This window comes from Medicago sativa, chromosome 8 (genome assembly GCF_051527215.1).
Source record: "Medicago sativa cultivar Bolivia chromosome 8, Bolivia_mono, whole genome shotgun sequence".
NCBI lineage: Eukaryota > Viridiplantae > Streptophyta > Magnoliopsida > Fabales > Fabaceae > Medicago > Medicago sativa.
In genome coordinates, this window is record NC_140756.1 from 61,180,488 (window position 1) to 61,194,836 (window position 14,349).

General features: G+C 35.5%; 1 long non-coding RNA gene across 1 annotated transcript; it reads left to right on the forward strand.

The window, feature by feature from the left end:
• Positions 1-12,411: 12,411 nt before the first annotated feature.
• Positions 12,412-13,915, forward strand: LOC146900186 (uncharacterized). The gene is made up of 3 exons (XR_015023421.1): positions 12,412-13,039; positions 13,132-13,411; positions 13,518-13,915. It is a non-coding gene; the product is annotated as an uncharacterized LOC146900186 (long non-coding RNA).
• The last annotated feature ends 434 nt before the right edge of the window (positions 13,916-14,349 follow it).

Below are 14,349 nucleotides of genomic sequence, written 5' to 3' on the forward strand. Positions count from 1 at the left end.
GTTTAGCAAGGATCAAGTACCTCTCATCCCAACAAAGGGTATTTAGCTACACATCATCATGGAAGCCTTGCAAGGATAGATTAAAAAGGAAGGAACCATTACACTTGTGATGTCTCGACAAAGGAATAATAATCCAACTTCCAAAACCACTCTCACTCTATATGATCTACCTTACTTCTCTCTATAAAATATCTAAAGCTAAAACCTAAGAGAGAAACTAAGAAAATATCAAGCTAAGATCCCAACATAATAAATGAGCATTTAATAGCCTCTGTTCTATCAAGCTTCTCTCTATAAAATATCTAAAGCAAGTGGGCATTTAATAGCCTCTGTTCTGCTTGAGCTCGCAGATGCGAGCAGCATCACTCGCAGATGCGAGTGATTCTTCTAGTCCAATGAGATGCTGCCACGTCATAAATGAGGAGGTCAAACCGCCCTAACTCGCATCTGCGAGTAAGGGAGCTCGTAGTTGCGAGCTGCTCGCATTGGCACTCGCAGTTGCGAGTTTGAGTGCGAATTGCATGCCTCCTAGATCAGCTTCTGCCCAAATAGTACTTTTTCATGATTTTTGGTCTTTGATCAGTGTCTTGAGGCTAATTCCTGCATAAAAGGATAGAGTAAGATATATAAAGCGTAATAAGGCATTTAACACTTATTTCTCGGCTTTTCCTTCAATAATTTGTAAAACAAGTAACAAAAAGTGCATGAAATATAACATGAAATTAACACTTCTTGGCACTTATCAATGAGTAGGATAATTTCGTTCATGAATTCTCAACTGTCATGATGCATAAGCAACCACTTCACCATCCTGCATAAGCACACCACCTAAGCCCAACTTGGACGCATCACAATACACCACAAAAGGTTCATCGGACTTCGGAAAAATCAAGATTGGAGCGTCGTCAAACGCTTCTTCAATTTGTTAAAACTGTTCTCACAATGAACATCCCACACAGAGGTTTTACCTTTACAAGTCAACTGCGTTAACGGAAGTGCCAACTTAGAAAATCCTTCTATAAATCTTCTGTAATAACCAGCCAATCCCAAGAAGCTTCTAATCTCTGTAACCGACTTAGGAGTCTCCCATTGTGATACTGCATCAACTTTAGATGGATCAACTGCAATACCACTACCAGAAATCACATGGCCAAGAAAACTTACCTCCTTCAACCAGAATTCACACGTTGACAATTTAGCATATAACTTCTTCTCTTTCAGCACTTGTAAAACGATCTTCAAATGCTCAACATGTTCTTCTTCAGACTTGGAGTAAATCAAAATATCGTCGATGAATACAACCACGAAGCGATCCAAAAATGCATTAAAGATGCGATTCATATACTCCATAAACACACCAGGTGCATTGCTAACAACAAAAGGCATCACTTTGTACTCATAACGTCCATAACGGGTTCTAAAAGCTGTCTTCTGTATATCTTCATCTTTCACTTTAATCTGGTGATAACCCGATCTCAAGTCAATCTTGCTGAACACACGTGCACCCACTAACTGATCCAATAAATCATCAATTCTTGGAAGTGGATACCTATTCTTTATCGTCACTTTATTCAACTATCGGTAGTCAATGCACAACCTCATGCTACCATCTTTCTTCCTAACCAACAATACCGGCGCTCCCCAAGGTGAAATGCTCGGTCTTATAAACTTCTTATCAAGCAAATCCTCCAACTGTTTCTTCAAATCAGCTATCTCAGAAGCCGACATACGATAAGGCGTCATAGACACATGCTTCATTCCTGGAATAAGGTCAATTGAAAATTCCACTTCCCTCTCGGGCGGCACATCAGGAATCTCGTCAGGAAAAACTTCAGGAAAATCGCATACCACTTGTAGCTTCTCAATCACTGCTTGATTCTCAATGGACAAAGACGCCATTAACGAAAACATCAATATTCCATCATGTTCTAACTGCTTCAGCTGCTTAGTAGACAAAAACTCTGTTTCACTCTCTTCTTCAACAGAAGAGAAATACACCGACTTACTATAACAATTAATGTGAACATGGTTGTACTCTAACCAGTTCATACCAAGGATTACATCCATTCCCATCAAAGGTAGACAAACTAAATCAATTTCAAAATCTCGACCAAACATAGACAAAGGACATCTTAAACATACGAGAGAAGTGGTCACCGAATCCTTAGCTGGAGTTTCGACAACCATCTCACCATTCATATTTGACATAGCAAGACCCAACTTAGAAGCACAATCAATAGCAATAAAACAATGCGTAGCACCAGTATCAATAATAGCAACTAAAGGAGTATTATCAATATAGCAAGTACCTCTGATCAAGCGATCCTCATTCTCTGTCTGAGTACCAGTCAAAGCAAAAACTCTCCCAGTGGTCTTAATCTTCTTCGGTTTCTTGCACTGAGACACAATATGACCTTCTTCATTGCATTTAAAGCACCCAATATCCTCATGCTTACACTCTGTAAGCGAATATCCTTTCTTGCCACAATAGAAACATCGTTTCTCATCTTTAGTACAAGCATTACTCTTATGGCCTTTCTCGCCACAAGTGAAGCAAACAATCTCAGCAACAACATCATTCTTTCTCGGCCTCCTCTCATCATTAACCCTTTGCTTTCCTTTATCAGCAGGAGAACTGTAAGGCTTGGGACGACTCTGATGACCTTTACCTCTTTTCTCTTTCACAATCTTATAATGAGCCTTCGTCTCATCCTCATAGATTCTGCAGCTGCTCACTAACTCAGAAAAGTTACGAATCTTTTGGTAACCAATCGCCCTCTTGATGTCAGCACGCAAACCATTCTCAAACTTGATACATTTGGAGAACTCAGCAGTCTCAACAGTGTAGTGTGGATAAAACTTAGCCAGCTCCACAAACTTTGCTGCATACTCTGTCACAGACATGTTACCTTGCTTCAACTCAAGGAACTCAATCTCTTTCTTCCCGCGGGCATCCTCCGAAAAGTATCTGTTTAGGAACTCTCTCCTAAACACAGCCCAAGTAACAACCGCACCATCTTGCTCTAAGGTAGGTAAAAGGGTCACCCACCAGTCATCAGCTTCCTCAGCCAGCATGTGCGTACCAAAACGCACCTTCTGATCCTCCGTACATTGCATAACCAGGAAGACTCTCTCAATCTCTTTGAGCCACGTTTGAGCTCCATCAGGGTCATATCTTCCTTTGAAGGTAGGGGGATGATTCCTCAGAAAAGTCTCCAACATTCTTACTTCAGCATTAGCACCAGCATTCGCATTAGGCTGTTGCCCCACAGCTTGAGCTACAGCTTGCAACGCAGCAGCAATAGCAACATCATTTCTTCCAGCCATCTTAGTTCTCTACACAACAATCAACAATCAGGACAACACAATGACGGTATTTCAACTGTCACACGACACTACGCGACTCAACTACTTGGCCAGACGGACCGACCTGCTCTGATACCAATTGTAACACCCCGTTTTCCCAACATAAAAATTTCATAATAAAAATTAGAGTTTATCAACTTAAACGGAATGTCACATTCTCTTCATAAAATCATAAGCTGAATAATAAATATTAATTCTTCAAAATCCAACAACATAATACTTAAAACTTCGCAGTGGAATTATTTCAACAACTTAAATAATCTTTGGCACAAGGGCCTCAACATAAAGTCTCATAAAATCTTAGTTCATGTAAATCTTCTTAAAATAATACGTAAGGAACAGAAAGCAATAACAATTTCCCATCCCGTTACATATCAGATCACCTAAGACACACTTGTGATGAGTCCACTCATGACCGCAACTAATCTTGGTTACCTGCAAGTTACCCATACGAAGAGCAACATTTTCAAGCAGAAGGGGTGAGATTCACAAACAATAATATTAAGCATATAATTCATCAATTATATTTAACAGCATAAACATCATTAATATATCATAATAACAATCTTGTAAAATTACAGCATCATCATAAACAACTTCAAACTCAATCATCAATATCAACTTCATAATCGACTTCATAAATTAATCTTAATAACTTGACGACTTTGACTTGACTATGCAACTTTAACTTGACAATGCAACTCTTAACATCTTAAATCATCTTAAAACCTCTTGATATGCAAATGCATGTGGTACCATTCAGGGCATCAAGCCCTCAACATATATGAGCGTAAATAGGCTCTTCAGGGCATCAAGCCCCCAACAAATGTGAGCAAAAGCTGCCGGGCATCAAGCCTCCATCTTTAATGAGTATGCAATGGACTCAACTTCCTACAACTTAGACAAAATCATGAACACCTCTTATAATTCCATTATTATGGACAACTTCTTAAATCTTTACAGCTTAGACCGACTTATACAACTTCGTGACATTAAATGGTCAACAACAGTAAATGACAACAAATGCAGCATATAACAGTGCTTGAATATCATATCATTAATAAGGATAATTCACATCAACTTAATCATCAATAATAACCACATAAGGCATATTTATCAATATCACATCCTTAAACCACACATCTTAAAATAGCACATCAATACACATCGACAAATAACTCATCAATACACAGTTCATTAGCAGCACAAAACTCAATAATAATTTCAATGTATAATTTCATATTTTAGAATAATAGACTTAATATTACTGAAAGATTGTCTCACCCTTACCTCAAAAGCTTTCCCAGCAAATCTCTCAAGACCCACTTCCCAATTTTGATGTTATAGACGTACAATTCTTTCTCTCTTGGAGTCACGCGAAAATAAGAATATAATGCTAGAGATTATATTTGTGGCCTTTGGAATTATAACGTTTGGATTGTACCAACAGGAAAAGTATTGTGTTGTTCAAGGCAAACTAGTACAGATAGATAGGTGGCGGTTACTCTTGAACAAAACCAGGAAAAATAAAGGAATGGAAACTAAGTTTATTTAATGGACCACTCATATAATTATATGTAAAATTGGACGTGAGGTAAGTTCCTTATATTAAGCAAAGCATACCAAAAAGCATCCCTAAAAAAACTCACTAAAGCCAGGAAATAAGCATATAATGATGAACATGTTTTCTCTTGTGGTCCCACTTAAATATACAATATAGTTAGATATTTTCCCTTCTTCTCACGGGTTTTCTTCTTTCTTTTCTTTCTGTCCTCTTCTAACTTTTCTTTTATTCTATTATAATATAGTCCACTCATAATAGGGCTACTCACTTAACGATAAAATAATAATAATAACGGTCACTTACCGGCTCACAAATAATTAGAAATATTACTACTCACTCAACTTAGTAAAATGTCTAATTATTACCCTTCTAACACCGAATTCTAATAATCCCAACCAGAAATACACACAGAGATAATTAATCACATATGAGCACATATAACACATAACAATTATCCAACTAAATTATACAAAAAGACACTAAACTCGATAAAATAAATAATTAATAAAATAGGGTGTTACACCCTCTGTGTGTCTCTATAGTTGAGTTTGAGGTTGATTTGATTCAGCTGACCCTTCAACCCGGAGAGAGTGACATCAGTGAGAATCCTCAACAAATGGGGTGATTTCCCCCGTTGTAGTAAATTGCAGCTAGCTTGGTGTTCGGATCAAAGATAAATTTTTCCATGTTTATTTTTGCGTGGTATCTAGGCGTCCTGGACTTCAGAAACTGTCGGTGCAATGTAGACCACAGGAAAAAAAATCATGTTTCGGATTATAAAATTCGAAATGTCCCTCACTCTACATAAGGTGCGCAGTTTCCTTCATTTTTCACCAGTATCAAATAAATTCGGATTATATAATCCAGAATCCATGGGAGGAATTCAAATTACGTAATCCGAACTAAGTCAGTTTCTTTGGCCGGTGTTCTGGACCACAAACAACACAATTTCAAAGGTTTTTACCAGCATTAATGGTTGGTAAAACCCCTTTGAAACACGTTTTTTGACTCACCATTATGGGGAGTTACACTCTATGCACAAATTATTTCTATACATAGCCTCCAAACTTTCACCATTTCTCACATCATCACCCCTTCTCATCCTCTTCCTTCTACAACAATGTGTTTCCATCGTTGGTCTTTCATAAAATGAGACTACTTTGGAAACTCAGGGATTGTATGAATGGTCAACGGGGAAGGCAACGTGCTGCAAAGAAACATTGTTTGTCTAGGTGTCATGTTGGTTTATTTGGGTGCAAGGCTGACCATCAAGGTCTCTTCCACCCTTGAAAGGAAACAAACCTTACCCTAGCCCCCTCCCCCCAACATCTCTTTCTCCTTCCCCCTCCCCTCCCCCTTTCCTCCCCATCAGCTTGCGCCACTGGTTTAGCTTTCCCCCCTCCATCTTCTTCTTCTACTTTATTGTAAATGTAACAATTATATTAATAAAATGAGATTTTATGTGTATTATTTTTGTTCCTTTATTTTTGTTTATATTTGCATTTATTTTATGATTTTGGCATCTAAATAATATAAAATAAACCAAAGTGTATTTAAATTCTGTAAAAGGAATTTTCGGATTATATAATCCGAAAATTTCTGGGTATAGAATTTGGATTTTATAATCCGAAAGGGTATTTTGGGAATTTACAGGGCACGCGAGTATTGAATAGGGTGTGAAAAGTAACAGTCTTTGAAGATTAAGAGATACAAGATTTTTCTAAGTCCAAAATTGAAGCCTTTTGGTTCGATAGAAGTCATGACTTTCGACAAAGCATAGTGTTTCGACATATTATTTGATGTTCAAAATTCTTCCTGAGGAGGCATGTTCAAAGGTTCAGACACGTAGCAAGCATGCTAAAGCTGTTGAAATAGGGTAGTTCTAGCCGTTGGTCTAATTAGTTATTTTCTCTCATTTATATATAGTAGTTTTTCATAGGAAAAATGGGTCACAAATCATTATCAAAAGTTCTAATACTTAAAGTACTTAGCGTAGAGATAAAAGAGTCACAAAATGTATGTGACATGATTTGAGTTTCTTTGCATTTAAAACTTTAAGTTTTTTTACTTGTTTCATGCTTCTGATTTCTGTCGAAAGACAACTATCTTCATCTTAAAAACAATTTTCTTCATCTTGTTCATAAAACAAACTATGAATATGATGAACATTTCATACATTTTCTAGAAAATCATTGCACAATATGTCCTAGAATTTCTAATTTGATCCTGCAAGTAACATTTTAAAACTAGACTTATTGTTTACCAAAAACACCGGTTAACAATTACGCCAAAGACTAAAATCAAGAAATTCTGAATTTACTGGGTTTGAACCCAAACAAAAAACTTAAAGGGACAAAAGTGATATATAGTATTTCTAGGGACTAAAATCATATTTAAACCTTGTTTTTTTATTCTTTTTCTCATATATACCCTCTAATTGATATTACATGCATCACTTCCAATTTAACATTTTTCACATTACATTTATGATAATGGTATGTACACGATGACAAATTTGGCAAGTACACCAAATCGTTCGAAGTAGTAAGTAGTAAGTTATTATCTCCATATGGATTGTTGTTATCGAGGCAATTTACTAAACTTATAAATTAAAAGGGTCTTTGATTGCACAAAGGAAGTTTATTTCGTAGCCGAAATAAATAAAAAGGGTCTTTGATTCAGATTTTAGTGGCAATTAGGATTCTTTGAATTCGCCTACCTTCTTGTTGGACTAATGCAAATGTATCTCTATCAATTATGAACTAGGGATTATATAAAAGTGGTTAACTACGTGGCCCATAATCCCCCCAAATGTCATGTTTTTCCTCATCACCCTAAAGGCCATATTTGCAATACGGTAAATGGTTATCAATCTCTAAGATTTCGTATATATTGGTATCGTTAATAAAGTGGGGACTTGCGCTCTCATATATAGTTGACACTAGACAAATATTGAAATTACTAAATTATCATCTAAATGAACCACACTGCACACGAGTCTTAGAACCTAACCACATGCCCTAAGGATCCCCAATAAATCAAAGACATCAGGATGAAATTCATATGTAACGATTCTGATTAAAACAAGACAACACTCTTCAACCCTAATTTTAGTTTATTCCAAGGGCTAGGTATGTCACCTCCCTAGTGCAAGAATGCATTAAGCGTGAAACATATGACAATTACATATAACTTAGATCATAACTGAATAAACGACTTACACTGATAAATTCCAAAAAATAAACAAAGATTCATCATAGAACGTTAATCAAAAGGTGTTTAGTTACTCATGCTAAATAATACATAATGAGAAAGAAATAAAACATACTTTAGAACAAAAGTGGATGAGTTGTGAGACTCATTTATGATGCTCAAGATGTGTGCCGTCCCTTTGAACCACCAAATTCCGAATGAATAATTTTATGTGGAATAAACTCTTTTTATAGGAATATTTTCAATTGGTTTGGGTTGAAGTTCTAAACTTTTCCTCCAACCCAGAGGAAAAAAATCAGCAAAAAACTGATTTTTCAAAGAACGGTATGTGTGGGGCGCAAGGTCACTTGATATATGAATTGTATTTTAGTAACGAAAAAAATGCCCTCTTTTTTTTTTGGTAACAAAAAAAAATGCCCTTTTCTATAACAACAGTTTCTAAAAACTTGAATAAAACTTATGTAAAGTATGTAAGGATAAAAATTATTTTATAGAAACTAAAATTTTATTTAACTTAAATAAATTCTTTTATAGTTAATTAAATTGAGAACTCTAATCATTATAATACTTTCTTAAGAGATAATTTATATCTATACTATATATAAATAAAATAGCCTCTTTTGATTCTTGTGGGCTGACTTTTTCTCCTTCCAAAATTACCCTCAACTTTCGAAACAAATATCACATATAACAACTAGATAAGAGTAAATTCAAATATTAAAACAAAATGTAACAAATTGTATATGTACGATTTTTTTTCTTTATCATTTAAAAAAATAATGGATTAGAGTGATGGTATATATAGAAAATCACGCAAAAAGGCAAAAAATATTAACAGTAGGGATGACAATTGGACCCATGCCCGATGGGTACTCGCACAAAATACCCAAAATTGGTAGATAAACCCCACTTTCATGGGTTTGGGCACGGGTCCGGGTAATACCCACAAATTTAAATTTGTATGGCCACGGGTAAGGATACTATACTGCCCAGCCCCGCAACCCCGCTTATTTATATAATATCATAAATAATTTATTTATTTTTGGTGTATAATTAATTAATTTATTTAGCTATTTAAGCTTAAACCTAAACCAAAAAACTACTTAATTCAATAACGGCTCCATCTTGCCGGTGTAGAATTTTTTAGGGATATTTAGGATGTTTTTTATTTGACAAAATACTACGATTCATACTATTTTATGAGTTAATTTTAAAAAATTTGGACCATAGTTTTATTTCAATTGTGATGTTTTTATTGTATTTTCATAGTTAAAGTGCGGGTAATGGGTGCGGTTATGGGCACTTAGGTACCCATAGGGTATGGGGAAGGACACTAAAGTTGTTGCCCACAAGTCTACAGGCACGTGTACGAGTATTTTGTACAAATGCAGGTATGAGGAAGGGCTTGTAGTACCCTGCCCATAGGGTACCCATTGTCATCCCTAAATTTAACAGGCTTAAACTCAACCCTTCATCTTTGTCAATATTTGGGGTCTTTATGTGAACTTTGTTATATATACCCCATATAAACTAAATATTTCAATATACACCTCCCACAAAAAAAAAAATTAGACCCCCTGCAGGCATGGGCCCTAGGCCGCCGCACCCCCCGCCTATGCCTAGGACCGGCCCTGTTGAGGATCATATAATTTATTGCTGCCATGATGAATATCATTTGAGTAAATGATCACTATTATTTGAGTAAATGGTCACTTGGCTCCGTGACTCTGCACCTCGCTGTCACAAATGTCTCAGATTCAAGATTAAATACAAAGTAATCCCTGAATTTGCACTTCTGTTATCACTTTAGTTTCTGGCGTTAAATAATTTTGTTAACTGATGATGTGACAAAGATTTTATGCTGACAAAGAGTATGAGGTGTCACAAGGACTAAAGTGAAAGTATAAAATTGTCACTTTGGTCCCTGAATCGAAAATGAATATCCCCAAACTGATATTAAGTATGCACAGCCAGGGACCTAAGAACAAGTCTCCCGCAACCACAGAACAACTTCTTTGTGGAAGATTACCCCGTTTTTGACGAAGAGCAATACTTCGTTAAGACGAGTTTGAGGATATTAATTTTCGCATTAGGGATATTATTTTTCAGATATTGATTTTTGATTCAGGGAGCAAAGTGATCATTTTCTACTTTCACTTTAGTCTCTGTGACATCTCATACTCCTTGTTAGCATAAAACATTTGTCACATCATCGGTTAACATAATTTTTTAATGTAAGGGACTAAAGTGATAACGTAAGTGCACATTTATGGACTACTTGTGGTAGTGAGGTGCATAGTCGGGGACCAAAGTGATTTAGTCGATACTCCATCAGTCTCACAATATTAGTCGTTTAAGATTTGTGCGCGATTATTAAGGAAATGATTAATTGTGTTGATTTCAATGGTAAAATTAGTAGCATTTACTAAAACATCCTTATTAATTGTAGTTGATGGAGTAGTTAAGTTGGATGAAATTCAATAAATAAAGGTATAATAGTGGGAAAAAAATAATAATAAATGATGCATTGATATTGTAATTATTTAAAAAAAAAAAAGATAAGGAGACAATGATTATAAAAGGGAGGAAATATTATTTTCTTGTCTTTTTTGCATTGAATTTCTTTCCAAAACAGTACCACCGAGTCTTAATGGTTGTTCAGTGCGCATGTTACTGTTTTGCATTTGCCATCTCCGTCGCACATTGAGTTTCATCAGACGATTGATTTGCTGCACCAATATCTTCACACAACCACTTGCAGGCACTTGGACCCACACCCTTGCGTCTCTCAACTTTCAATTCTGGTCCCCACTTCCTCATTCCATCATCAAGGTTTTAATTACAGGTCCCTAACTACGAAAACAGCCGCGACAAAAAGGTATAGGTAATCACCGATACTTTTTTTACCTGTTTTTAGGATGAGGTGAAAAATCACATCGAAATGCTTGTTACAGCCGTGACAAAAAGCCGATAAAACCATAAAACTCCTTTACGAATGCGGCACACCATTGTGGAAGCGAAAAACACAACACCGTTCATAAGGAAAGATAGATAATGAGAAATTGTTATGAGCCAATAGTATCTCATATTCCTTTCATCGTCTATTTTCAGTGGCGGAGCCACGTTGGGTGTTGTGTATGCAAGTGCCCCCACTAATTTTTTGAGTTTCTAGTATTCATCTTATATAATACTACATCATAGATCTCTAGCACATACATATACATATAGTATTATAAACATGATGATGGAGTATGATAACTAGATTACATATTATAAATAATGGGAAATGTTAACCGGTGCCCCCGGGGCACTGGTTAAGGACCTTAAATGGTAACCTTTTGTGGAAGTTTGTGCAATAAAGTGCATTGAAAATTGAAAACTTTGACATTCTTATGAAATAATTACTAAATTTAGAATGCTTAAAGAGTGCCCCGGGGGCATTCGTTAACAAGACCCATAAATAATACATGCAATGGTAGCATCTCTCCCTATGTGTTTTCCTACTCTCTTTCTTTTTTGGGTCTTGCTAACGATTGTCTTAACTACATCTATTAAGAATACAAAAATAGAAATAATTGATAAATTTTAGGCTTAAACGCATTTTTGACCCCATAAGTTTCAAGATGTAGCAATTTTGGCCCCCTTTCAAAAAAAATGACCAAAGACAACCCATGTTTAGCCCCTTTTGCAAAACTCTAATTTTGACTTGGTCAATCCTACGTGTCACATCACATAATTTAAAAAATTGACAGCTGTGTATTTTTCAAATTAAAATAAAATGGAAAATCCATGCATGTAATTACATGTTTAAAAAAATAAAAAAAGAAATCATAAAATAGAGAGAGCACGTGAGTCTTCATATCTTCATCTCCATTCTTCATAGCAATCTTCATATTTTCAAAACAAAATTTCTTATTTAGACTTCTTATAGGGCACTTGTTAGTATTTCCCTTCTTTTATTTAGTTTCATTTTTTGAAAACAGTACTTCTATAATGTCATATACCTAAATTTGATTTGTTTATTGTTTATTATCATAAAATTTATTCATGGAGTAAAGGGCTGCATGTTAGCCCTAGAATTCCCTTTGCAAGCAATACCATTTTGTACTGATGGCCTGAGGCGGGAAAAACCTAACTTATTCATTTTTGTTTGCCAATTACATTTTTGCCCTTCTGAACCAAAGCTGTCAAACACCATAAACCTCATATATGCTTTCTGCATTCATGTTGCTCAAGCACCGTCCAAACCGTCCAAAATCTGCATTCACGTTGTTCAAGCACCGTCCAAAATCTCTCTCTCTCTCTCTCTCTCTCTCTCTCTCTCTCTCTCTCTCTCAAATTTTCATATCTTTCTACCAAATTTCCAAACAAGTGTCTTAAACCTTCCATTCCTCTGTTATCTGCTTAATTTCTTCCTTTCTCTCCCCCTCTCTCACACGCCAGCCTCTTCTTCCTCTTCTCTCAAACTCAATCCGGATTCCCCTTCACAGACTTGCTCTCTCCCTTCTTCTCTCGTGTGATTGCTTTGTCCTCACCAGCCAAGCCACGCCAGCTTTCATTCCTCTCTCTCTCTCTCTCTCTCTCTCTCTCTCTCTCTCTCTTTGGTATGTATATGTTCCTCTCCTTTTCATCTGATTCTTTGATAGATCTAAACATCTCAATTCCTCTACTTCCTTTCATTGATTCACAAAATCGATAGTTCAAATTTCTTTTTTGGATTTCCTTTTTTGGGTTTTTAAGGGGATAATCATGATTTCTTGAGTCTGATTTTACATACCCACTGATCTTATTTGTAAATTTTGGGGTTAAAGGTGTTGATTTTGTGTCAATGTTATTTATAATCTAAAATTTGTGTAGAGGTGATTGTCATTCTTATTTTAAATCAAGATGGGAGAGGTAATATGTCATATTATTATGCCTGAAATTTAAAATTTGGAACTGTTTCTTCTCAAATTTTTGAATCTGACAATGATGAAATTCATTTGCAGGAAAAATAGAGGCTTTAAGGTTTTTTTGTTGTTTTAATTATGGACTGGTTGGCTAAGTATTAATTTTCCTGTTTCTGTCTGGCTATATAGATACATTGTGTTTATTGTAGTGAAAATTCTGTGTAATTTGGTGTTGTAGTGAAAAAGATTTTTTTTTTTTTTTACAAAATATGGGTGAAAAACCATGTTAACTGAAGAAGCTTGGTTCTGGAGCTTCTGTAGATCGCAAGGAAACCATCCACAAACACACGTTTGGTGACGAAAATACGCTACCAAACAGGTACGTCCTCTATTTATGTATCAATTTTTTGCTAGATTTGAGTTTGAGTGTTTTTGTGATGTCCGACGATCTTCCGCCATTCAGCATAGTTTCGCACATTTTACAGGAACGGTTTTTGAATACTGGCTGAGAATCAAGGGAATGGTTAGTAATAGTGCACAACAAGGTTGTGAATGGATGTTTTATTAGTCGAAGCATGTGAGGTGAGGTCCAACCATTATCATTTTTCCTTCTTCAACATCTCCAATTTCGGTTTTTAGCTTTGAAATGTTTAATTTGATTCATTGCAAGGGTATGTCACTTGCTTTTTAGTTGATATTTTTACCCTTATTTTATTCACACTCATATGTTCTACAACTTCTTCACTACCCAGGTAAGTTTTTTCCTTTCAATTCCTTTGTTAGCGAGTTGCTTGCGGTAATTGTGTACATACAGGTGATTGTAATGAGTTTGGTTTATTGGTTTTGCAGCTGAAGGATCTTCAAATCGAAGGTTGAAATCAGAATGAGAGCTTTGTCATAACTATTATTTATGTTTAATTTATATTTTGTTTTTCGCGGTCAAATGGGTTTTCTGAATTTAATGGCACTGTTACTTTTGTCCTTCGGCTGAAAACACTGAGGTTTAAAAAAAGAATTTGCTACTGACTCTTATATTGAGTAATGCAAATTGAGTTTATTTTGTTTGTTGGCATTTTAAATGTTACAACTACTATTTTTGTGTGTGATTCTTTTGGTTCTTTAATCTAATTCATTTGTTTTAGTTTATGTATGCTTGATGTATGCTTGATAGTGTGACATATTATTTATATGATTTTTAGTCTTAGTGTTAAATGAATTCCTGAAAGTTTCCAATTGGGCTGGGATTGTTTTGTATCAGATGACCCCAAATGGATTCCATAGAAAGCTGGCCATTAATTGCTTTGAAAAAATGATTCA